At 41.3% G+C, this 27963-nt stretch overlaps 1 protein-coding gene across 6 annotated transcripts in view; it reads left to right on the top strand.

Moving 5' to 3' along the window:
* Positions 1-27963, top strand: part of LOC100650779 (LIM domain transcription factor LMO4.1) — a 477355-nt gene that overhangs the window by 200433 nt on the left and 248959 nt on the right. The gene's annotated exons all lie outside the window — the stretch shown is intronic.

Below are 27963 nucleotides of genomic sequence, written 5' to 3'. Positions count from 1 at the left end.
AAAACAATTTGGGTTAGACTTTTCTCTAGTTACAGTTATTTTAAAATGTCATCGATTGCGGAATATCGAATATTAATTGAGACACAGGTAGTTCTTAAATCGCCAGGCTCGTAGAAATATGTGTATATGTTAACAATGTTCGATTTTACTCGCGCAAGCGACAGTGATAAAGGCCCGGTACGAGGCGAAATTGACAATAACAGTGTTGCGGCGTCACGTTCATTGTTTGCCCGGCGCGTTACCATAACGAAACGGGAACTGATGAAGTGGTTCCTCGAAAAATGACAATGATTATCGAACATTTTAATTACAATATTTACACGCCTATCAACGTGAACAAAGCTGTTTGTCGACGGCACGCTTGTCCCGGCAAACGAACGATTACAGGTCGATCATCAGTCGCTCGATGCAGATGGTCGTTGATGGCGCGTGGACATTTGATGTTGTCCAGCTTCTATGGTTGTTAATAGCATAAGATCACGTGTGAAATATCGGTCACTGCAAATTTGTCAATAATCGGACCATTGTATTACCTTCTGAACGATACTTGTGAAATAATACTTTTAGCTATTATATGAATCTTTCTCAAAGTATCATTTGCTGTAAAACGCAATCAACTATAGTAATATTTACTCTTCGCCCATTTCGGACCTTCTCTGCCTTGAATTTGTTCCAAAACTTGAAAATTTTGATATCTCCGATTCTATTCGCTATATATGTATAAATAAATTATTAAAATTGATGGAAATGAAACAATAAACGTACATAATCAACATATATAAAATAAACAAATAATATTTTAATCTGGATAAAGAAATTATTAATTTTGCACGTATTCTTAGTAATCGCAAAAAGAAAAAACTAAAATTCATCGTCTTGACGTGTTCGATAATTCTGGCATTAAAGTCATTTATAATACCCGTTAATAGCATCATTCGAACCTGTATACGAATCAAAATACAATAGCTCTCAATTATCGTTCTACTTAAAATTATCCAAAATTCTATAACAGATTATGTACACATTTAACACATCTAGCTTTTCGTCCCTAAACCAGTACGCGGTTTTACTTAACGTTCCCCGATAATGGAATGTTAAATAGTACAGGTATTTTCGAGTCTACACAGCAAGAGCCAACATCTCCCTTTTTCATCCTCTAAAAGGGTGTCGAAGGAGCGATATAACGCAAATACAGGCCGGTTCCCTGGAAAGAGATTTCTTCCGTGACGGGATCGATCGATCATCCACGGTACTCATCGATCGAGATGAGTCCCGCGTGTCTTCCGCTCGCAACCACAACCCACGATACCACGCGAAAATCGCACGCACACGCGCACCGCTCGTATTTACCTTGTGGTTTCGATCGTAGCTTATTTAAATATAAATTACACGCGCGCGCGCGCGCACTTGGTGAACTGCTTCGATTATCGTGGACGATCTTGCGCCTCGCAGACGTTTCGATTCGATGGTCAAAAGAAGATCAGCTGTATCGTTTCGTGATCATAATTGCGAAGAGGCCAAGTGTGATCGACGATTTTCGACCGATAGTTGGAGACGGTTCGACGATTGAGAGCCACTCTTTGTGCCTTTTGTGCTTCGCGGATAACGATCATTATGCGATCGTAATGGCGCGAGATTGTCGGTCTACTCGGTCCAGCCGTGTAAAGCCACCACACCCGTTCTATACACGTGTATACCCACGTTCGACGTACCGATGTATCAATTTCTCAGAAGACATGACCAAGCGACATAATAATCTGCCCGGGTACCTACGAACGATCGATATCGATGTTTGAACGCTCGCTCATCGATGCTGGAGACATTGCCGAGAGGTTGTTGTGTTTGATCGATTTCAGCTGTTCCTTTTCGTATATAGATTTTCAATTGTTTGAATATTTTTGAATTAGTAAGATCGAAGTTATAAGTGAATCGTAATTGTTCGTGTAGCGTTCATCTGGAGAAGACTTTCTGGAATCGTGTCAAATAGATGTATAAAAACAGGCGTCCGTTTGTCTTCTTTAATTTTTAGTTAGATCTCATATCGATTTGCTCTTGAAAGAACTGTGGGAAAGTATAGTGCTAGTAGGTTTGGTAACGGTATCATTTGTTTCAATATCGTTCACGCCAACACAAAATCAAGTATGATCCGTCAGTTTTTTTTTTTTTTTTTTTTTATTATTTAATTTGTGCTTTACAATTTATTCAGCTGGACATTTGGTAATTTTTTTTAACTTAATTGCTAAATAACAATGTGGATGACTATCCCCAGCGGGATACCATCTTCGAATTTGACTATTTTATTTCTTTAGTGAGGTCAGTGGAGTGTTTTCTTATTAGTCTTTTTTCTATGAGAGTTTTGCTCGCTTCAGCAGCCAGCTGGTTTGGATATGTTAGCGTTCTGTCCTTGTATTTTTCTGCGTACCTGCCAATTTCTTCCTTGTCCGTTGGTATTTTTAAGTTTTGTGTGTATCCTCGTTTCTGACATACCATGGGACGTTGACTATCGTTCTTAGTATTTTCGATTGCAGCGACTGTATTTATGTGACTCATTGCTGCTGTCCCCCATAGCGGTATTTCGTACGTACAGATTGGTTTTATTAACGTTTTGTAGATTTTTATTTTATTTTCTATGTTGAGTCTAGAGTTCCGACTAGTTAGCCAGTACATTTGCCTTCTTTTTATCCGTATTTTGTCCGTAATTAATTTAGTATGTTGTTCGTCAGTCTATATGCACGCAGTCACCATTCGTCACTCACTCCTCTCGTTACAACGGTTCCAACGCTCTTTTTTCACGTTGACCATCCTCCTTGACAACGCTGACAACACTAACTTCTCAACTTACGACTGCCTGTTAATTCGTCTTTCTCCCTTAAGCATCCCTTTGTCTTTTCTCATAGCCCCAACACGTACGTGTTCCACAACCATCCGCAGCCATGATCACATAGGGCTTTTTTCCAAGTAACTATTCGACTGAAGGACCGACAACACATTGAAGGACTCATTGAAGTTTCCAGACCCTTTTGGCCTGCCGGCACTTAGGCTTTCTCGCAACATTGTTTATGGTTCACGCGATATTTCTTAGACAATCTATCCACGATACTACAGAACCGTCACGTGAATTTATCAAGATAATTTCATCCGGATATTAAAAGTTATTAATACGGTAGATTCCTTCAATAAATATCCATAAACATGAATTGTTGGCTGTCACATGGATTCTTCAGCGAAAGGGGTCAATGGCCAAATAATTGAAATCGAAGGTATGCGCGTGATTGCCTGGTAAATGCTCGTTAATACGCGACGGCCAGCCGAAACGTTAGCTTTGTTCTAATAACGTTTAATTTACTTTGACTGGTTCTAAATCGTGGCAAATTACACGGGATTGCGGCCGCGTTGTTCGTGATCGAAACCAGCATTCCAACGTCTGAATCTACGCGCGTGACGAGACCCCCCGTTGCCTCTGGTGCAAGTGCAACGCTCAAAGATGCGTTTCCAGCGCGGATGCGATCGATAGTTCGCCGAATGCGAATAGCAGCTGCGTAAATTTCTACATGAACGATAAAACATTCCCTAGAAAATGTACGGAAAATGGTTGTTGAAACTTGTAACAGCTTCGGGCTCTTCTGTACTCTCCCTAACATTTCACCTTTCTTTACACGATGCTGATTTTCACCAATAATAATACTGATGAAAATGCTATTAATAATGATAAAGAAGAAAAGAAAGAAAATATATTGTAATTATAATTATTGAGCTGGAATTATGTTGTTTCATTTTGTAGAAATTTACTCTGCTAGAGAGGACATATTTTCTGTGTAAAAACTGTTGTGTAAGTTTGTTCACATAAGATGTATGTATCATTGTTTTGTTATTCTTTCCAAATGGATCGATAAAGTTAATTTTTTATATCACAAAGAATCCATTTATGTACTCTTATGTTCTTCGTAAAACAGTTTTCCAAATATTGAGACGATTAATTGCTCAGACGAACGTAAAGTACAATTTTCATAAAATTAGTTTGTAATCTAATTAGTATGCCCTATCAGAGAATTCTTTTAACTAAACACTTATTAAGATTTCTATTATATTCCTTAAAATGTATCATCGAAAAGCGAACGATTGCATTACACAAGCTAATAACATCTTGGGCTTTTCTTAGTTTTTCAAGTACAATCGAATCAAAAAGCTGTTGTTTGCTTCCAGAATGTATAAGTACTTGAAAAATACACAGTCGCTCACGGCATCTTATCTTATACTTTGATTACGGTACCAAAGAACAACACGTCTTAGCCCTGGAGCGTCTGTGGGCTTCTTGTTTTAGCCTGGGAAAACTGCTGTTAAATTATGCGACTTCTTCGTACGTTTCTTGTTGCTTATTCGCTTATTCTTCCCCTCACCCCGGTGGCTCGTGTAATTTTCTGCGTAATTAATCATTACATCGGACAAAAAGCTCTCCCTCGTTAACAGCGGCAATGATACAGAAAGTATTTTAACGAACCTGTTCTTAAGCAGCATGACTGGGTACAATTATATACATACATGCATAGACATAATCTACTTTTAGATTACAGTAGAATTACAATCTAACAAATTCTCATTAGTTAGTTAATTACGTGATATAAGAAGTGGCTGTATTAAACGTCTCCTTATTTTCTAAAGTACGAAATTAACAGGTGGATGCCAGGTTTGAAACTTTGTTCGATATTCAGTCGTCGTAACTTATCTTAAGAAAGAAGAAATTTTATACGATGCGCGTGTGTTGAGTATTAAGAAGTGTCATAATAAAATTGTCAGAACTTTATTATTTGACGTCATGAATCATCAGAATATTCTTAACCTTTTTAGAAGCTTAAGCTTGGGAAACATTTCGTACAAGCCTCTATGATTATAAATTTACCACTTGAAGACCTTATATACCTAAATGTTAAAATAATCCGACGCTGATTCGTGGAATTCATTTCTTAGATTTCAATCATCGAAGCAATATCAGTATGTATACAGCACCTTGGTGATTAACAAGCTTAGTCATTAGAATTCCATCGTAACCCACGATTCTATTAAAACGTTAAAAAGTATCGGAACATACGGCCGAAAATCAATAATCAAACGCTCTAACGATATTTCCTACATCGATAAAAATACCACAATAAATCAAAAGGATATCAAGACCAAAGCAGGAGACAGCAGACATCAAACCAAAGAAGATGACGAGACATAAATTTCATTCCATGGAACGCAATATCCTGGTGCAATGGCTAGTCGACGTAAGAAACAAGTAAACTTGCTCGCGATCCGCGACCTCGATTAAGGCCGCAACGGGCAATGTTGGATCCTTCGTCCTTCCCGCAATCGTTCTGTTCCATCCAGATCAAGTTGAATGTCTGTCGAGGGAGCTACTTAATTCGCGATGGCGTGGCATCACGGTAGGCCGCGCGACACGCTGCACAATGGCTCAGAACGCGATTCGAACTCTGCTGTCGGGCAAAAAGTTAATTCATTTTCAGGGTTCTTACTGAGGATACGGTGACCCGCAGGGGCTCTCAGTTTCCTTGTACACTGCTATGCCCGGTGTCTATTTTGTGCAATATCGTTGTTAGAATGTACAGTGGCGTACAAAAGGAGGTTTATAAAATAAAAAATATAAAAAGACAGCGTAACCGTACAAACTGAATTTATATTTAATAAGAGCAACGAATAAATGTGATATATATTACACATAGATAATTGTTAACAATATGCTGAGAGATTTTTAGTATAGAAGTTACGAAAATTGATAGCGTGTCGGTTTTAAACTTTCATTTATCCATCGCTCCTCCTTTTTTCCCTTTATTTGGAAGAATTTCACAATCAATTTTCATTGAGAATTATAAGTAAATTATCCTGGCGTTATACTATAACGTGAATAATAAGTCTTTATCGTATGTTTGATTCTAGCTGAATCTAATGTTTCTAATGTTTAAATTTAGAACTCGGCTCCTGACATTAATTTCAATTTTAAATAATCTTAAATAATTGCTTCATAATACGGGTTATTTCATAGTAGAAGATAGTGCATATTTTAATTCGACTAAAGAATAAAGTATCAATTCAAAGAGTCATATGTATATTCTAACAATCATATATTCATAAAAAATAAGCAAGTATCTGATGATTTATGGACGGGAGTGTACACCTCGGACGATGGATTTCCACGTTGGAAACGATATAGGAAGACGGTAGGAAGGATCTCGTTTCAACATCGTCTCGATCGCGAATCCGATTTCTAAATAACCGTGGAGATTGGGTGTTTGCAGTGCTCACCGGCTGAGGAACGGGGATTTGACTCGTCTGGAGGATCGAGGTTGAGCAATGCGACTCGAGTGCTATTGTATTCGAGGAGGAAATTACGCGAGAAATGACGAGGGGGGGGAAGGGTGCTGGGCTCGACCGAGTTCCGCGGGCCGGTCGAACGAATTCGAGCACAGACAGTCGAGTTTGTTGCAAACAAACAGATGCCGCGACGATTTAAGGATGACGGAAACTCGATCGCGAGACTTTTTGATTTTCAAAGTGATGTAGAATGATATAAAAATTGGGGGATAGTAGATTTATATTTATATAGATTTTTCTTCACAACTATCGTTATTGGGGGGCGCGTCAGAGACTGTAAATGTTACAGCAAATTCAGAAGTTTTCTGAAAAGAGATCCTATAAGTCTACGACATATGTGAAATATATATATGTATTATAAAATTTCTATTCGTTTTGTACATACATAACGGACAAAGTTCTTTAAGAATGATTATAATTGTGAATTAATCTTCTCAATAATGTTTTACCGGTCCTTTTTCTCAACGAGTGTCTCTATCGTGACACGTATTTGGTGATCTTTCAATACACAAAGGCTAAATGGAACCGATCATCATTAAAATTCTTATGGTTATTTTATCACGAATATTTACTCGTTGTCAGAAGCTAGCTGCCATATTTCCAAGCATACAATATCGTTCTTATAAACCATTGTATCGCGGCAAGAATAACAAAATCCGCTTTCGCATATTCGACCCGTTTCTTGATACACAAAAGCTAAATACCATAACTGCGGCACAGTTCCAACATTGCATTGAAGTAGAGAGTTTTTTCGAAACACGTATTCTCGTGTATAGAAAATAGATCTCTATTTGCCTGTAAGGAGCTTGATTCGTATTATCAGTGTAATGCCAGTAATAGGTTCTTAATTATCCAGGCTTTGCGTCGGTTGTTTTATATGTACATTAATTTCATCTGTGTACATATAGAGCTTACGATGTGTCATAGCTTCGAGTTTCGTGCGCCATAAGGTGCAAGGGACCGAAAACGCAGGTGTAGCCAACAACAGATGGTATCAGTCCCTGTCGGTCGATTGGAGCTCATGGGGATTTGTTAATTCAATTATAGACTCAGTCGACGACGCAATACGATCATTGAATAAGTAGATACAAATGCTTCCTCTCTTCCGACTATGCTAATTTGATATGCGTTTAAAGAGGGTAAAAACACCAAATGTATCTATCATTTGTAAATGTAAGGAGGATGTTTATGCAAATTTATCAGTTAGATGTATTTTATCTGCCAAACATCATAAGAAGAACCTATTGTACGTTGCATATTTTGAATATTCTGAAATTAAGGACTGCTCCCCTGTGAAAAATGGAGAATATGACATACCGTGTCCAGCTTCTGTAATCATCATAAATTTTGCATGATTTTCGAATTCTGTGTGTTTTTACAACCGTATTTTTCGTAAATGCACAAACATTCCTGCTCTGGACATAACCCGATACAAAAATAGGGAGACACAACTTCGACGATAAGCAAAATGAAATCATACGAAGAATGTCAAACTGCAGGTGGCAAGGACGATCTTAGAGAGTGAGGGGAGGAGGAGGGGAGCAACAGCGTAACAAAAGGAAACGCGCAGCAACTCCTTCTTCCCTTGCTTAAAAAATCTCCCAAAGTATAAAACAAACCATAAACAGGCGCATTAATTCAACGGTATGGCCCTTAAAATGCGCCCGCGTGGGAATGGAGTGCGGTACTAATTAAAATCTCGAGCATAAACTCGCTCGATTCAAACGCATACAACGAAGAAGGCGGGAAAAGACTTTTGATCGGCTCCCTTCGTCCTTCGTTACGCGAAATGAGGGGCAAGCATACAGTCGGCCCACACCCTTTGTTTTCCGAATGCAAATAAGTAGCCCTCCGCCACTCATCGTCTCCCTCGTCCACCCTTTCTAACTCACGATTCGTCTCTCTTCAACCCCTACTTCTCAGTCTCTGTCTCTCACGCTGAAACACCCTCTCGTTTCCCAGCACCCTCTCTACTCGTCCTCCCTCTCTCTCTCTCTTATTTTCTCCTTCTGTCCCCGTCTTTCTCGCGCAAGCTGGTTCTACTCGCGACCTCTTCGTTGCTCGAACGTGGTGAATACAGTAGGCACTCTCACACTGCGAAACGCACAACAGACCGCATGCATATTCATACGTGGGCCACGGCTATGTGTGCACGAGAGGTTATTAATTAACCGGAAGCCTAATCAAGGCTCGTAGTCGAAGAGGGTAGCAGTCGCTCTGCATCGTTGAAACCCCTTCGAAATTGCGAAGCCACCGTACAGGTGACGCTCTCCCACTCTCTCTCTCTCTTTCTCTATCTATCTATCTATCTATCTATCTGTCTATCTCTTGTTCGCTCGGTCGCTCTCTCGCTCACACTTTGTGTTTGATCGACTCCGAGCGGATAGATATTTGGCGAACGCTTCCGTGCCGGGATCGAGAGGTTCCCGTGGCCACGCGCTCAGTGCTCGATGCTCGATCTTTAATTTTTTGGTTGTCCGTTACACGGTCGAAAGGGTGCTCCGTGAGGCACGTATTTGCTGTTCAATCTGTCGTATAGGTTTTTCGAGCGGCGATAGATACGTAAAATGCGACCGTTTTCCCGTGCCGACTTATTTTCATATCGATTCCCACAAGCCGTGTATTACTCTTCTCTTTCTATTTTTATTTTTTCCTGTTCTAGCCGGGGTGAATCATTCTGTATTGAATAACGTATTTACGCAAATTCCATACGAATTACCACCGTCCCGCGTAGAACGCTACATCATCCAACGTTTGCCGTATACCTCGATAAACCAGCAATTCGCTCTTAAATCAACCGGATGCATTTACGAATACAACCCAAATCGATTCTCCGTATAGAATGCTGGTTTACGCGTTAAAAAATTCAATTCGAACAACAAGACGAAGTTGCAGCGCGTAAATATAAATTTCGCGCTATTCAATTAAGAGAAACGACCGGTGACCGCGCTATCCCACCAACGTCACTCGATCGCGGGATTGAATCAGAGGAGACGAATTTTTGCTCTCCAATCGGCCCGATTAGCCGTGGCATTATTTCGATCGATTAGAAAGCGGGCTTTCGTTCCTGGTTTCGGGGTTGTTCCACGGGGGATGAAACAGGGCGCGCCCTCTTTCCGCCGAGTAATCCAATGGATTAGTCAATTATGTATATACCATTACGACTCCATACATTTGGATGGGTCTCCTTCTCTCTCTCCCTCTCTCTCTCCCTCTCTCCCCCTCTCTCTAAATGATTACGGACATACATACAGAAAATATACACACACGCGTGCGCGCACACATGTACACATGTACAGAGAAGAGCAAAGAAGGAAAGTAGGAAGAAAGGAAGAATCGTTGATTCGCGTGGCGACGGTATACGATGGTGTGGGATGATGGTAGAATCGGCTTGCCACCACGGAAGGGGTGCGTATATGTATGTGGGGTAGTGGCTGGGGTTGGGCGAGTAAGGGGTAGCGCAGGGGAGGAAAAACCAAATGAAAAAGAGCCTTTGTGTTTGGGATTCCTGCGCAGCGAGAGTCGAGGGATTGAGAGAGAGCGAACGGGGGATGCAACTGCAATTTGTACCTCTTACTGTCCGCGGGAAGAATAGGTATTGTCTTGCAGGAGAGAAACGAATTGAGCTTCTATGAAGCCCGGCGTGCGAATGGGAATCGATATTTTTAATTTCAGTAGAAGCCAAACATCTCCGGGTCTCGTCACTCCTCTGCCCTTTCTCACTCGTACCTGCTCGCCATCTTCCATCTATCCTCTTCCCTTTTTGCCGTGCCGTTTAAGCCACCACCGTTTGTACACACTTGTGGCTGTAAATACCTGTGGTACTTGGCCTATACACACCTGACCCCTTCGATCGACAGTCGACACTCGCTAATTGCAGTAGCGTATTCGCCTCGTGCCACGAAAATCGACACGTTCGCGCGTGACTCTCGAGCTCTCACGCGATATTCCATCGTTTCGATTAAGAATGTACCCGTGCCAGTGGCGAAAGCTTGTCGTTTCTCTGTTTCGGTATAAACATTCGCTGAATAGACCGACTGCATCGTCCTGATTGCTTGCTTCGTGGGTTTGCGAAGGGGAAAGAGACAGGAGAGCTAAACAAATTGCGGATGAATGTTCGCAGTTTAAGGTCGATTGGAGTTTTCAGACTCATTGAAATATGGCACAATTTTGTTTCGTTTCATCTCGGCGCGGCCGATATTAAGAAACTTGACCGTTTTCTCTTTCTTCGTCACTTCATAATGGAATTACCCGCCACCGAAATTGTGCTTATAATAGCGACTTATTTCGCTCTCTAGCCTTACGCTAGACGATTAAACAATCGTTGTTGCTTCCCACGCGAGTAATGTAGGAATACTTGCGTTAATCGCGTCTCGTAACGAGCGTCTAACTTACGTTCTCCGTTTTTAGCGTTGTCTTCTTAGAGCGCTCAATATCGTGTTTATTCTCTCGATGACGTTAGTGGACTCACTTTTTACTTGTGAGACAAATCGAGATGTACTTAACTATTTTTTTAACTATTTTTATAAAAGAATGGCCATATACATATGTAGTATATCAAAAATAATTCGAGTCATCTAAGCTTCAACATCTTAAAATCTTCAAACTAGATCGCGTAAGTACCATTCATAACCCGTTAATAACAGTCATAACAAATACGAATTATAAGACAAAATATTTAGTTCGACTTAAATATCTTTCCGATACAATTAACTCTGTCTTGCATCTATCAATATTCACAACGCCAAGTTCTCCCATATCATTGCAAGTTATATAACATCGATTGCATAATACTTTCGATTAACATTCCAATTGCTCGATAAAGAGGCTCGTTCCAAACTAAATCGGAGATTCTTGGAATCGTATCTGGCGAATGAAAGGAATCCTCCACCACTATCGACGCACCATCCAAAGGTAACAATTTGCCGCAGTTTCTAACCAAAGTCCCGGACAATTTGCGCACTACATGTATCATCCTAATTATGCAGACTCCTCGAAGCCTATCCGAAGTTGCGAAGCAACGGGGCCGCAGCTAACGCCTAACTTCGCCCGGTTGAATCTCGTTTCGGACCTCGAAACACCTATAACAGGATCCGATTCGAAGCTAAAACGGAGGGAGTCCGCTTTGGAAGTTGGAGATCGCATCCGGTCGAATTATCAGAGGGTGCTCGCTGCGCGAAAGACCTCTAGAATTCGTTGGTTCTTCTCGGCTCGGTGGAATCTAAGCTTGGAGGATAAAGGAGGAAGATTCACCTCGCGGCTAGAGACAAGAGGCACGCTATCGATAGGATGAGCACGAACGGTGCCAGGATGATTTCATTCCCCATAACTGACCGTTCCCCTGGGATTATTATTTTTTCATCAAGCCACGGAAAGCCGTGTGTGCGAGCAAGGAGAACGAGGAGGTATAGAGGAAGGCGGAGGTCTAGGGCGAGGGTCCAGACGGACGGAGCAAACCAGCACCCCGAGAAATTGCATCTCCAGGGCCAGCAGCGGCAGCCGGCCTCTCTCCCTTCCTCGCTCGTTCCTTCACCAACCTTCGCGAAATATATACGAGCCGGCAAATTGAAAACTAGCGATCGGCTCGCCTGAATAAAATATCGTTTAAATTTATCGTAACACCTGGTATATCGGAACTCGACCACGCCACGCCGGCTGAGTGCCTACGTTATATCGACGCTTTCCAGGCTACGATTGCACTGTAAACGTGCCGTACCTCCGATACCTTCGCGGACTGCCGATCTTCTCTCCCTTCCTCTTCTTCGTGCAACTCGTTTGAGGATACTTAGGGTATTTTATTCGCGTCGGGGCTTCGATCTGCTAAAAGATGCAAGCGGCATTGGTCTCGCGTCACCTTCTACTCCGAGATATTAATATCAATGTTGGCATGAAAGTGTAATTGGACATTAAAATTGGACCCAACTCTCATAATTTCGATGTTGAGTACCTAGAAATTATTTAAACAAAAGTTCGTTCTCTGCAAGTTGGTTTGCTCGTCGGCTTGTTGAAAGAAGGTATCTATATAGAACTTGAGGATAACAGCGATCTAAGTAAATTATTAAATGATATTACACCGAGTATCGGATCCATTATACCATAAACGGTGAACCCGCATAATACCATTCTTATTTCCATTATTATCCGCAATTTGATACCGATCTTTCCATCAGCCGGTGTACGTCGTGTGCACCTACCGTCTAAATTTAATTCCAAGGCTGTGCCACTACTTGGAAGTAGCTGATTCACAATGGCCGCGATCCAACAACACGATACACGTTAATAAAATATGCAACGAGCCCTGTACGTTACGGTCCACGCGGATAACTGGCGGATGATTCGATGTTCGGCGATAAACAATCGGTGTTTTGGTGTTCGCAATCGATGTTTGAGATCAGTTGTTACGATCGTAGATTGTTACGTAAATCGTAAATTTCCCTTTTCGTATTTTTTTCCCCCTTTTGTAGAGCAGAAAAATTACGATCGAACTATAGAGAAACTGAATTAAACAGAATTTTCAACTTTTACGAAGGTAGCGTGTTCTGACCTCGATCGCGACCAAGTAGGAGGACCGACGAACAGAAACGCGGCGCTCTCGACGAGGTCGAGCCACGCCGCGTTACTCTGGCATTAACTCCCTTCTACCTGACGCTGTATAATGTAACACGCTCATTAAGAAAATACATATCATTTAGAGGAAGTATATTACAGATTACTCGAAAGCGAGTAATTATCGGACCCGGTGTTCTTCGTGCTTGGAGAGTGGAAACTGAGTAACATAATAATTCCGTTGCCAGTGGAGGAAAAAATGAACCCGATTTCTAGATGTAATATATCGTAGGAAAGTTGGTACAGCGTCTTGAGATAAGAATATTTAGTACCGCTCTAAGTCTCACTAAATAGAATCGAAATGGAAGTTATTCGTTTCTCGGTATGGAAATAGAAATTCTTCTTAAGATTTCTAAATCCTCGAACTTTCTAAACGTTTTCCGCTCTACGTTTCTTCAGTCACACACCATCCACGTAAATTCGTATTCTCGCAATGGAGAATTCTAAATTATCCTTTGCCTTTCCTTCCACCATCGTTAGTTGCTTCTACCAAAGACCATGAACAATTCCGTAACAAATCCATCGAAGGTCAGTTAGGCTTTATGAACGGAACGTGTCTTAAACGAGTTGGGCATCGTTTTAAGGAGTATGTGTTGGGGTGGTTATTTTAATTACTGTCCGGCGGCTTTAAATTAAAGAGCCAGGTTATTCCAACCCCTCTGTTCTTCCTTCTGCTTCGGTAACTGGTAAGCACACAGCCACCCTCGTTGAACGCGCGTCTCTGTCTCCTTGCTCCCTCGCTGCTTCTCGGTTCCCTTTTCGCTAGGTAACCTGGTGCGTGGACCGACATTACTGCCGTCATTCTTTACGCCCGGCCAAGTGGCGAGGTTATGTTTGACGCTAACCGTGTAACCGCGCTAAATTGTCTAAACTGCGCCAGATTAAGCGAGGCTGCCACCCGTTCAAACGTGGCTCGCCATGCCGTCGGTGTCCAGAAATTAACCGACCCTCAGTCCCGGTCCGAAGGGAAGTCACGAAGAATTCCAGGAATTGTTTCATTTAGCTGCGAACATCGAGTCCTCTATAGAGAGCCGAGTTTCAAGGAAGTACGAGACCCTCGGTGCACGCGAGTTTTACGCGACGTCGTTCGTTCTAACAGATTCGAAACATTTCAAAGTTTCTAAGGTGATTATATGGCTCGTAAACTGATCATGTAAAAGGGGAACGTTTTATATTTCACGCAGATTTTGTGATCGTGACGGTTATCTTACATTTCAAGTTGGAATCCTTTAATAAGACGATCGTTGGAAGCCAGAATTTTTTCTTATTTATACAATGGTATAAATTAATCGCCTGATTAATCGAAACCTAAGATAAATCGTTCATTTAGATATTGATTCGTCGTCGACTTTGAATTACTTAATATGAAATAGATAAATGAACATATGTTATTTGTGGTTCCTGTAAATGTGTGAACGTGTCTAAAATAAGAAAGGGGATCAGCGGTCGTTCCTTCGAAAACCAACAAAGAACTCGACTGTTTTTCCAAGACACAGATTTCGATGGACCGAAGTGGGGACACGCGAGGACAGTATCCGGTACGCAAATCATCGCGTAGGCACGTTTCCTTTTCCTTCGCATACGAAGTCAGACGGCCACGACGATATTCTAATGTATTGTAATAAGGCTGTCGAAGGGAGGTAAACCTTCTCGCGCGACGGGCCATTGGCCCATTTTCACTTAAAACCACCGTCGATTGGTAGTCCGCAGAAGAAACACTGCATTATGTATGTTCCCGTTATCTCCTGGCCGAGAATGTTTCAACACGCAGATTATCAGCACCTTCTGTCCTTTCTCGTTCATCTTACCCCTACCTTTAAAGCGTCCCTTTGCTTTTCGACTTTCAACGTTCTCTTTCTCTCGTGCCCTTTCAATGGTTCCACTCGGAGGCAAGAACGATCGCCTTCGTTCTCTCGTTAGTGTTTCCAACATGAAGAAGAATGGTTGGACGGAGACTTAGCAAGTAGGAGTGTCGTTGTCCCACTAATTTTAACCCCTACTGAGCTGCTCGCGGTAGAAGTGCCGCCACTCCTCCGACACCACGCTTCCTTTTCTCTCGAAATTGAACGAACCCGCCAGAGATTCCCGATACGGTTGGTAAACACGCTCGGGATTAGTATCGGCGATTCCATTGTCCGATTGCGTTCCTTGGATGGGATGAACCGGGATTTACGATTCGGCCCGACGAGTGGGACGGGATGAGTGTTCTTTATTCTATCAAAGAACTTCTGGCTAGGTATTTTGCACTATCAATGGGATGGTGAGGAGCGGAAAGGGAAGTAACCGAAAAGGAAAAAGAGAAGAAATAGGAGGGAAGAAAAAGAATTATTCGCAAATGGTCTGTACCTTGTTTCAGCTGTTTCCAAATTTCTGGCAAGACTACTTCGCAATTTCAATCTGTCAATGACATATTTATATTTCATTCAACGAATACAAATTTCATATATCCATTTTATCATAGAATTTAACATCCTCCATGTATTTGTATAATTTCATACAAAACTTGTAACCACGTAGCACAGATTAAGGTCATTGTACCTCTCAAATACGTTGCAATCTATGACGCCAATTTTAAGACCGCGGCCTCCAAAAGGCTAACGAATAAATTGCACTAAATTTCTTCATACCGGACCATAACCTTTTCCATACGAATTTTCCGATATCGAAGTTCTTTCGTCCAGCTTTAACGGCGTAGCGTATCGCGGCTGCTCTACGAAGGGTTGCTTTAACGCGGTCGAAGGCTGTCCAAGAGGGATTCCACGTTGGGAGGAAAGGGGGTTGGCTGGCTGGCTCGCAGGCGTCCTCCTCGCGACGGTTGGAAGAAGGGAGGGCACTCGATGTTTAATACATAGGATAGTGGCGATATTGCAACACATAGAGGGGTAGTCGCAGTAGGTCCGTGTCTCGGTGACAGGGTGCGAAGTCGCAGCGGCCTCCTGGCGGGACGCGGCACTCAACCAGGGAAGTGTTGTCGGGCTTTTCAGGAGCTTTCAAGTGCTTTCGCAGTTGCCTCGAGTGCCGTAAGAGGCTTTCAGAAACGGAGGCAGAAACGGGCTTTTTAATAGGGCCGAGGAGAGGGCTTTCCCTCTCCCTCTATCTTTCTCTCTCTCTCTCTCTCTCTCTCTCCTCCTCGCTCCTTCCGTTTTTCTCTCTTTCTCATTTTTTCCCTTCTATCTTGTCCTCCAACCTCCACCTCCTGTTCCTTCGTCTCACCGACACGAAACCCTCTTCCTCCACCACCGCCCTCCTCCATCACCACCTCTGCTTCCCCCTTTCTCGTCCTTAGCTTCTCAAGCACGCGGCCAAACGATTTCCAGGTTATCGTTTGACGCGAAACAGAGCGTGCTCTTGAATCCCAGCGGGGATACCGATGAACCTGGTGATAAGGTTTTCAACATTGTTGTAATGGATCGAAATTTTCCTGTAATACTGGCCGGGAACGGGTGTGAACAAGGTGTTTCGTGTGTTACGGAGATTTGAATATACGTTCGAAGAGTACGAACAGTCTAGTGCTTTACCGATTTCAATCGTTTCTCTTCCAAAAGATGTCTCAGATGATTTAAATTTTTTGGATAGAAGAAATCTTTATTTAGGTTCCATTTGTTTAGTTACATTTATAAAAATATGAAACTGTATAAATATACATAGGCTAATTGCACGTGTTTTTGTGTTTACTTCATTAGTTTTTCGAAAAGTATTACATTTATGCCGCTTTTCCACTGATTCTATCAATCAACATCAAAGGACAACGATTATTACTTATTGAAAATGGAAAATTTCGTTTTTCCTTCGTTACGTGTTAGACGCGAATTTTGCCTCAAAACAAAATTCGTATGCGAGAATAGTACATACATACACACTTCCTAATTACATTTCGGCGAAACGGTCGTTATAGCCCGTTATATTTAACACGCGAACCACTTGGTGAGCTGGTTCGCCTAAATTGTGCGAACCGAAAGCTTCGACCTGCAAGACGCGAGAAAATGCTCCGTTTTCTTCGCGATGGAACGTTACTCGGTAACGTAACGCATTGTTCGAGCTGGTTAGTAACGCGCAGAGGATTCGTTCTTTCTTTAATTAATCACGATCTCGACACGGCCGCGCATTGCGAAAAATTATAATTAATCGCGATTTCCATTAACGCGCTGGCGATGAATTTACCGGTGGCGGAACGAAGGACGGGGTGCAAGTATTAAGAAAACACGCGAAACGTTTGAAAAAGGAAACGTTTCTTCGACATTTTATTCACCATAGAAAATCATTCTTGGAAATCGGAATCGAATAATATCCTCTTGTCGAAGAAAATATTTCAATACTTCAAAGAATTATTTGCTAGAATTATTTATTAAGAAAAAGGCTTTTCTGATAATTCTGCATTTTATCGGTAGAACGCGAAGGAAAGATATTTACACGAATTTTTAAAACATTAATCTAGACATTTACAATTTTATTTATATCCTTCGATTTATTCGTTTACACTTTTCGTTTATTGATTTAAACTCCTGGTTTGTCCGATTACATTACAATATGTTTGCATAAAATTTCCGATGTTTCTCTGATTCGAGTGAAAGTTCGAAAGTATCCAGCGTTGTCTGACTACGTTGTCTACTCAAGTTTAACGTATCAGAAGGTTTAAATGAAAGGTTCACCACTATATCTAGCAACGCTGAATAGAAATAGACTGTCTAATAGCGAAAGAAAGGTCCACGTGTGATTTACAGCAACGTTTGAGATAAAAGCCAAACAGCTTCGTCTCGTTTGTCGCCCTGCTCTACTCTGTAGGTTTATGTAACCATGTTATAAGGAGAGAATTTAATGTTACGGTTCAATATTCTCGTGGAAACCTGTTAGAACGTGAAACGCTTCTAAAAACGTTCTTTCGTGCATTTTTTTTGTCACTCTCATAGAAAATAAAATACTTGTAAGTTGAACAAAAGTAAGAATACAGGTTTTGGAAAAATTATATTGTTTAGTTTCGATAAAATTCAAATATATTCCTGTATTTCTTAGTAATCTTTTACGGTAACGTAGCACGTGAAAAATATAGAAATTTGATATAATATTGAGCATAGAACATCCTTCAGAAAGGATCGATCGATTTAAAAAGAAAATTTGCACTTCCATTTGAAATAGAAAAGCACTTTACGACCGCACTTTTACACACACAAAGAGGACGAGTGCTTTCTCTGTCTCTGCTGTTCGGAACCAAGTTATAATATATGATGAGCGTCCCTCATACAGAGTTCGTAACGCAGAGTATAATTCTCAATCTGTATTAATATCTTTAATATCTATGCCTATCTAAATTGTAATAAGTCCAACTTTCGCGATTCAAACTTTAATGCGAATATCATATGATTACATAGAAAATTATACGAAAAATGTGAGGCACGTGATTTGAATAATCCAACGTAACGACTGAGATAGATATCTTTCATTTTACTTTATTTAATAGGAAAGTTACGCATAAAGTATCACGTACAGATAAATGTAACTACTTCAATGAAGACAGAAACAGTACGGATTTATCTGTACTTGCAATCAGTTCGTAAAAATTAATTTTCAAAAACAAATGTGTACATCGAACGTCGAAAATACTACTATATAAGTACAATAGAATGTGACGAAGTAATCGAGCAAAAGTCCATCGTTAAACAAGAATTCGACGATCATACGAATACAACGAATCTTTATTTACGGATATTGAAATTATTTGCGGTAAAGTCTTCAACTTCTCCATTTTTATCATTAATTATTAATGAATTCTTAGTATTTGTGACATCAAAGTATTTTTCATTCATTAAAGAGATACGAAGGAATATTATGCTTCAAACTGCGGCAATTTTTCGATCAAATATTTGCCTAAAATATAAATAAAATCACACTAGAAGCTCAAGAGGGCAGTTATAAGCACATCTACCCTATAAACCTCTCAAATACGACTCCATAGGTAACTATGATTCTATTTTAAAATACGAGAAGCCTGTTACCGAATCGAAACACGATTCGTATATTACCACCATCCCTAAAACCGTAGAAACAATGAACTGAGAACAACGAGTTTGGTATGGAAGCTAGAGAAAAATCGAAAATCCGGAAACGGAAAGTCCTAGACTTTGGCCGGTCTCCACTCGACAAAGGGGCGACTTTTCCCGATTTTCGCATTTCGCGCACGTTTCGGCCGTCAGTCCGTTCGCGTCGCCGGAAACTCTCTTTTAATTTTCCGCGAAATTCGAATAAAGTTGCCTGGCCAAGCAGAGTATTAGGGACAGGGGTATTCGACGTGTGCACGTCGCCAGGCAACATTTTAAACTCGCATTTCACTGGCTTGTGAGCCCTAACTTTATCCGCTGGCTCGCAATCGCGCGCGGCGTTCGGGGTTTGAAGCCCCGCGATGCGACAACGTGTACCATCAAAACGAGATTCCGATGCCGGCCGGACGACGCGGCCAGATTTGGACAGAAAGAAAAGTTTCGCCCGGCGAACTGGCTTGAAACTTCCTCCAGCAGGGATTAGACGACCGTGCCTTCGTTTTTCGTCATCTTGCGAAGCAGATCCATGCAAATTTTCGTTCTTTAATATATATTGGTAAACCGTGAATTTTTATGCATTTATGGGAGAGGAGGTACAAAAATGTACAGAATACATGTAACACGCGAAGGTATATAAATATCCGAAGCGTGGTATTTGTTATGATTTTTAATAGGTAAAACAAGTCTTAGTTTTAAAATTGTATTCGTAAAAAATATGAATTTGCATAAATAGAATTATGGTTGCTAGGATCTGTGATAATCTTATTCATCGTGATTAGATTGCGAATATTTGATTTGATTGCGCATATTCGCTTTTTATAGAGGTAATTGACGAAACTAAATTTAAATAGAGATTTGTTTAACCTGCTTAAATGTTATGACGAGCATCTAAATCATCGCAATGAAAATGATGGATCGATACTGAGGTTGAATGTTTGTTTTTGCTGTTGTATACGGTTTTAATAACTCGTGATATTTACGAGATTAATGTTGTAAGGAGAATGTTCATTATCCTGGAATAAATCGATCAGAAGATCTTTACTCATCAAATCGATCCCATCAGTAAATTGAACGATAGGATCGACATCTGTCAGATTTTTCGAACAAAACTCCCGCGAACATCCATCCGTTTACCATACCGTTATCATTGCGAGCGAACACTGTTGTACATAACTCGCGAAATTGCGAACTTGCAACGACCGTAAAGTAAATTTACGACTACTAAATCGATGAAACAGGTTTTATCCAAAAATTCTTCTCGTCTTTCTCGGCCATCATCTCAAAGATCCAATTAAGCCATTCGATGCATGGAACGTACCAAACACAACGGAAATTGACTGAAAATGCGCGAAACACTTGCAATCGAAATACTTTCTAACTTTCTCGAGTATCGTTGCAAGAACCGGACTGATTCGTTTCGAAACAACTGCAGCCTGGTCTTTTTCACAAGTGAAGTACAAAGTTGCAAAAAGGTATCCTGTGATGGCGAGATTTACGAAACAAAGTTGCATCGAAAATCCTTTCTATCTGACATGACCGTTGTCGAGAGTCCAGGTTTTTTGCGATAGCGCCAGGGATAGCCGTGGCAAATTTTTATAGACCGTTTACGAGGGCGCGGAACGATTTGTAACACGAGGAACACGAGCGTCAGCACGTTGCCCATCGGCGTCGACCAAAAGAAATCGTCGGTCGTATTTACCGAATTGTTTTCGACTCCATTAGCCGGCGCCGCGCCCCGCCGGTCTTCTCGAACGCAAGAATAGAAACGAAGCGATTAGTTCTGTTGAACCGCGTTCTCTTTCTCTATCGTTTCGAACATCGACTCGTTTAGTGCTACTGTTAATAGCACCCTTGCCACGCTAATTTAATTGGAAAAATTGTTTATCGTCGTACGCATTCCCGACCGGGTTAAATGTTAATCGAATCTACTGGCAGATGGTAGACAGTTGCCTCGGTAATATCGATGTTTGCGATCAAAGGTATGGAAATTGTAGGACGAGGAAATTTAGATGCTCGATCTTAACGAGGTATCAAGCTAAACGTCGGTTTGATAAGCTTGAGAATTATAGCGTAATAAATTGGAACGTGTAATGCGTGGTAATTTCATTTTCGTGTTATATTCATAAAATTAATTACATTTGCGGATGTCCCAGAGGAAATTAGTTCTTAAGCACGAATTTGGAAGAATCGATTTACCTGATACACGATCTTAAATACTGCTTGTACTTACGTGTGTTACAAGCAGAAAAAATATATTGAATATTTTTCAAGCGAACGCTACTCGTTCCAACCATCTGATTCGCCTCTACCGCTACTATGTACAACCTACGAATTCTTTAACTGTGTAATAAAATGACAAACAATTTAGATTCAACTGTTTGGAAAATTATTTTCTTTTTTTTTTAATCGAGATATCTTGAATTTATGGAATCGTAAACAAAAAAACACATACTATCAGATTTTTATAGAAAATAAATATTCATAATTACGTTATGTATTACGAAAATAGTACTATATCCGATTACTTGTTCAAAACTTGTCTTTATGTATTTCCTGACACAAAACTAGTGTCACATCAATTATTCTTCCTTGTACAAATGGAACAGTAACTAAGTACTATTAGAAAGGTTCATGAAGAGCACCATTCAAAGAAGATCGGGCATAATAAATTCGTGTAATAAATTTGGTGCAGTGGTCGAAGCGACACGCGGCCGGTATCTAGCATCGGGCAAATGCCATAATAAACGGACGTGTGAACGGTGCCTTAAAACGCTGGGTTATCTGGCATGCTGGAAACCGAAAAGCTTTCGAGTGTCCACGGAGATAGTGGGTTAAGTGGCACGCCGGCAGAATGGTTGTACCGCTAATTGCCTTAATTCGATAAACTACTAACCCGTTCCTGCTGGGTTGCCTCCATCTTTCAACCTTTTCACGACTTCTTCTTCCTGCCATCTCTATCCCCTTACCCTGTCTCTGTCGTGATCCACGCTTTCTCGCTCGCCTCTTCATTACACCGCACCAAAGGTCAGCCGTTATTTAATGTCTCCGGCTTTGAATCGTTCATTCTTCTGCTTTCTCGTTACATATATTTCTTCGTTGAGCGTGACCAATCGGTCGGACGACTACGAATCGTCCTCTCTCGGCACGCGATCTCTCAGGATCGATTCTTTAACCGAGCCAAATTGATTTGACTCGTAATATCATTATCGAATCATGATTTATAGCCTCGTCGTAATTTACACGCGGTTAATTAGAGATTTAATCGCAACGTTGGATCATTCTTGTGATTTCTCTGCAATTAACAGCAAACGTATAAGATACACGTTTCTCCATGGGAAGAAGATTTCAGCGATGCTTAATCGCAACTCGTGCCCGTGTAAAATCGAACCATCGACAGTGTGTACAGTATATGTACGGTTCCTTCGTTGGTTTCTCTGGCTCGCGTCGCCAGCTAGACCCTGCAAGATGGGCCGAGTATCGGTTTGAACAAGGGGCCGAAGAGAGAGCAGTCTCAAGATATAAACACGTACACGAACGCCAATTTAATTCCGGCTCTCTCGATTCCCCTCGATTCCCTATCCAATTACACATAAAGCACTAATCACGCAATTAATCTCAATCTATTTAATAACACCTTCATTACCAGCCACTATAGGTACCGATTCAACCAGAGAGAATCTTCTTTGGCTCGTACTTTTTCCCCCTTCGTTCACCCTGTCTCTCTTTCACCCTTCACCCTTTCTTCGTTTTACAAATCTCTGCCTCTCTTTCACCCCTTACTCTTTCTTCGTTTCACAAACTCCTCCGTCTCTCTTTGCCGTTCGTTTCTTCTTCGTTGTTCGTCGGATAATTTGTTTGTTCGTCGTTCTTCCTCTCTCGCTTGGTTCAGTCGTCTTGTTTCTCTTTTTCTCTGTTTGTTGGATGGTCGTTCTTCGTTGGCGTTCGTTCTCTCGATCCTTCTCGCAAATCGTCGACACGCCCCTGCTATTCGCATTCCTGTAGAACGCGAGACCCACTCGCACAAGGCTCGATGTACACTCGCGGTGAACGCGAGCCGGATTACACGATTCCGGTTAATTGAAACAGCCTAAGAAGCGCATCGGTCGGACGTCGATTACACGTGCAGATATATCCTTTGCTATTGGTCACGATTCCAGCGAATATAGTTGTCACTCGCTCGATGGTGCACCCTTTCTGCTTGGGTATTTAAATATGCGCTGCTGAAAACGCTTCATCATGCGAAATATCGTCTGCGGAAATTTGAACGATCGATGGAAGAATTTGGGCTACAAGTGATATCGCTGTTCGAGATGTTGCACCTCGATTGCGATTTCTTTAATTTTCAAATCTCCGAACTCAGTTCTTGACATTTTAAATCTTTAAAATTGTTTAATTCTCAAATTCTCCAACTCCCGAAATCTCACATTTGCCGATTTCCAATTTCTGCCTCACTTACGCGTATTATTTCAAACATAATTCGCACGAAATTTATTTCACTGATATCGTAAAACGGTATCGTGAAATAGCTTCAGAAGCCGCTCGACCATATCCCAGAGAAGACTTCGAGTGAACCTTTTGGATCGAGATTAAAACACGAAAGTGGGGGGAAACCGGAGACAGGGGCGCAGAAATAAGAAATTAGAGTGGAGCCGATAAACAGTGAAGCATCGGTTTCGTGACACCTGCGGCGTGATTTTTTCGTTTCTCGGCGCGGTTCGACGGTCAATTTGATGGTAGTCCGCGAAATTTTTCCGCTGGTCCATCCGACCTTGTCTCTCTTTCTGGTTCTTGGCTCGCGGCCGCCACTTCCGGCCGTAGGATGATCGCGGACTGAGACCACGACCACTTTCGTGGCATCGATGCGCAGCGAGGCGCGAAACTGTTATTGAAGAAGAAATTAATTCCTCGCCGATTTTGTCCCGGCCGTCCTTGTTTCTCGTCTCACGCCACCCTTCCGTTACGGATTCCGGCCGATCTCGATTTTCCGCTCGGGGATTGGACCGGACACTGCTCGAGGTGTTTTTGCGATCGTTAAGCTTCGCCGCTCGAGGACAGATAGGTGTTCTCTTACGGTGGAAACGTTGAGAATCGTCGAAATAAGTCGATTACAAAAATCTTTTTCCGAAATATATGGAGAACGAATGTAATATAAATAGATATATGGAAGTTTACAGATTGTGTAAAATACAGTAGGTACAGAAATCTGCGTCACCATTGTATTTAATGTGGCATTTATATATAGTAATTGAGTTCCAGTATATCAAATTTCGGAATATTTTCTAGTAGTACTTTCATATAGCTTTGATAATTTGGTATTATGAAAATACAATGTAAAATCTGATAAAAAGGTGCTCCATTGAAAACTCAGGGTATGTACAAATACTTCCCGTAGCCACTGTAATTTATAGAAAAAAGCTCGTGTATAATGTTATTGACAATGGTAGAATTCCGTTTATAATGAGTGATAAGTTATGATAATCGCTTTGTATCGAGGAAATAACCGCATACCAACAAATTGTTAAGATTCTAGTTTCCTTTAAAACCTAGGAACGAGACATGCAGCACGGATAATCGGTATTTGTCAGTATGATAATTTTGTTCGTTAACGACTCGGCTCGGGGCTCGCGTAGTTTGGACTGAAATTACAGTTATTTTAAGGGCCCGTATAATATCCTCCGGCGCAGTTGAGAAACGCACGAATGGGCACGTTATTATTGTATCATCCGTGTGCCGTAGCCGCAGTAATAACAAAATTAATACTTGGCCCGCGCCCTCGCGTCCATGTTAACAGACGTTAGCGTCTCGGAAATGGAAGTCAAACAGAATTTTACGTCGCTCATCTCTGCGAATTAAATCGGTGCGAATTTTCAAATTTTCCTATACCGAGAAACTAACAAAAGCGATACTTATCATCATCTTACGGAATCAACAAATAGTACATTTTAATTGTTCGTTTCAAATTTGACAAACAGCATATCAAAATTCAATACGCGATTCATCGATATCCCTTAGAGACTTTTCCAGAACGATTTGTAAGTAAGGACGATAAAGAAGTTTTTCAAAATGATTTGTTGTAAATTAAATAATATAATTGTTAAAAAATTAGATCTGGCTGCATATGTACGCGAACTGTCATGGATTTGGACCCATAATATATACTTTGCGAGACGAAACCAAATGTACGTGTAATCGACTAGATTGGATTACTAGCTCAAAGCCATCGACACGAATAGAATTAAAGTTCGTTACATATCAATTACGTTGTTTGTCAGTGAGCTTATTACGCGAAGCATATCATTAATCAATTAATCGCGCACCCCGGACCCCGTTAATAAAGAGAAAATAATCAATCAACGGCGTTGGCGGCGGTTCCCGTCGATTCCGTATTTTGATTGATTGTTCTATGAGCGCGAAATGCGGTTTTCCTTTTAGCATTCGGCGAATGTGTTTAAATAAAACGTCATTAACGGAGGGCTCCGAACTGGGTTAGCGGGCTGCAACATTAATGGCCGTTCGATGTAACCGAATGAGTTAATAGGAAATCGAATCAACTTATTTCCGTGCATTGTTTCGCGCCATTGAATGAAATTCCTCGTTGATACCAGCCACGTCGTCTATTTTTCGCAGTTGAAAATCCACGCTCTAATTTCTCACTCCGTATGCCTTTCGTATCTCGTCGAAAGTTTATTTACAAAAAAAATTCGACGAGTCTGTGTGCAAATCGACGAAAGGTACGCGTACGTTGTGCGGGGGAAAAAGTAAAATAAAAATCATTTTCTCTGCAAGCGAATAAACTCATCTCGGAGAAGGAAAAAATCTCTCCGGTGCGACGCAACCACGCTGCGATCTACGGACCAACTTTCCCTGTTTACGTTAATTTCATAATGGCGAAAGTTCGTTCGTTGGTTTCGATGGAACTGACTGGCCCTCGGAGATCAACGCGCCACTCTAAAACCAAGAGAGTTCTCTGGCAACGCACAGGTTGCGTGTACGTGTGATTTATGGGGTGTTACAGGTAATATGGAAATCAAAAGGAGAGTGAATGCTCATTATCGAAATTTATTACAATTGAAGTGTTTGATCAAAGATTTGAACCTCGTTCCTATTTAATTAAGCTTATCAACAAAAAATTATTAGGTTTCCAACGTGTGGCTACAGCGTGCGGAAATATTAATACCCGTGTATCCTTATTTTCCAACGAAGCGTCCTTTTATCGTTCAACATTTGATCTTCGTATTCGTATGAAAGTATCGTACTACCAAGTGATACGAAATTTAACATGCAATTGCTAACATGGATGCAATTAATTAGTATGTAAATGCTATGCTAAATACGATGATGTACCAATACTTTTTGTAGCCGTACTGTATGCACGCGAGTGCATCTTAACATTCCTCGATGTATTAAAATAACTCCACTCGAGAAAGAACGGCTATTCATTGAACTCGACGTAAATCAGAAAGTATGTAATCGAACGATCGTGACCACAGGGTACCGCGAGGACGTAGGCGTCACATCGCGCGTCGTTTCGATCGGGCGACACCGGAGCCGCTGAAACATCGATCTGTTTTCAAGCCGGCGAGCGAAAAGATGCGGTACGGTCGTTGCGTGAACTGGAATATGCACTTAAACCCCGAAATGCCACTTTTCCATTAATGAAACCGTGTGCAACCCTTCATACGTAGGATACACCCTCATGCGCTTTGGCCGCCGTTCGGTTTTAGGTGGAATGGAAAAACGCGCGTGTGTATGCGCGCGTGTATCCGGCCGAGCCTATACAGATAGACGCGCACACGAATCGTGTGTATCGCGAATCAATCGATTCGATCGGCTTGCAATTTACCAGCGCAAGAAGCATCCGCTGGAATTTGCAGATTTTTGCCGGGCGAAACCGACTAATCAGTCTTCGTAATGGAAACACAAAGATCGTTTGACTCGATGATTCGTCTCAAATGGACCGTTTATTCAAGTTTATTGTAGTCCACTGAGAGAGGTCGAAAGTGGATCGGAGTAGAAGATAATGGATGAATGGCCGGTGTAATAAAAAGGGTTTCGTGGATGTTGGATTCGCGTGGATTATACTGGATGGTTCATAGATTCCCGTAGGTTTTATAGATGTTTGCTAATGTATTTTGCAGGTAAAAGCGAGACCAAAAGATAGTGCGATATATATTTTGTATTGAAAGGTGATAAAAATACGAAGTCTATAGGGAAGATAATGAATCTAATATTGAAGCAAATTAAGTGTATTGGATAACAAATTGTTTGACAAAATATCGACTTCTCTGATACAAATATCAAAATAGCCTACTATGAAAATAGATAAACATGAGCTGGTAAATTTAATCGACGTACAAAATATTACATCGTGAAACTAGTTCGTAGCAAAGCACGATTCTTATTTTCCTATGTTACTCGAAGAATAAAACCATTATCTCTTCTATATTTTAATTCACAAAACAACATTAAACTACCTCAATTTACGGAACGCCCTATATACTAGGCCCTATATACTATATACTAGTTAAATAACGTAGCATAATCAGCGTGACGTACAATCAAACATTATCATTCCAAGAAATATTATTAAACTGTCGTTCTTCCCAAGGTCCATTTAACTAACGGCAATCTTCTTCAAGACCTTCCCGCTCAAAATACATCCCATTAACACCCCGCTATCCCCGTGAATATGTGTTCACGCGGGTTCGTAGCTACACGAACTCACATGTATCCGCCCACCTATGTACTCGCACGCACACATTCTAGCAATCTCTGATTGGTATTCGTTTCCGCGCACGAATTCTACGTTGATGTGACCGTTGGCCCACGAACACATGCTGCCGTGTGAACCACACGTTACGGAAATGCGTACGAGCGCGCGTGTGTGGGGCCAAACAGAGCTGGATAGTATACGGGCCAGGGGGATGGAGGGAGTTGCCGCGTAGCTGGAACGAGG

This window comes from Bombus terrestris, chromosome 12 (genome assembly GCF_910591885.1).
Source record: "Bombus terrestris chromosome 12, iyBomTerr1.2, whole genome shotgun sequence".
Classification (NCBI taxonomy): domain Eukaryota; kingdom Metazoa; phylum Arthropoda; class Insecta; order Hymenoptera; family Apidae; genus Bombus; species Bombus terrestris.
The sequence above is the reverse complement of the archived record's forward strand: the minus strand, read 5'-3'. Positions and strand labels throughout refer to the sequence as shown.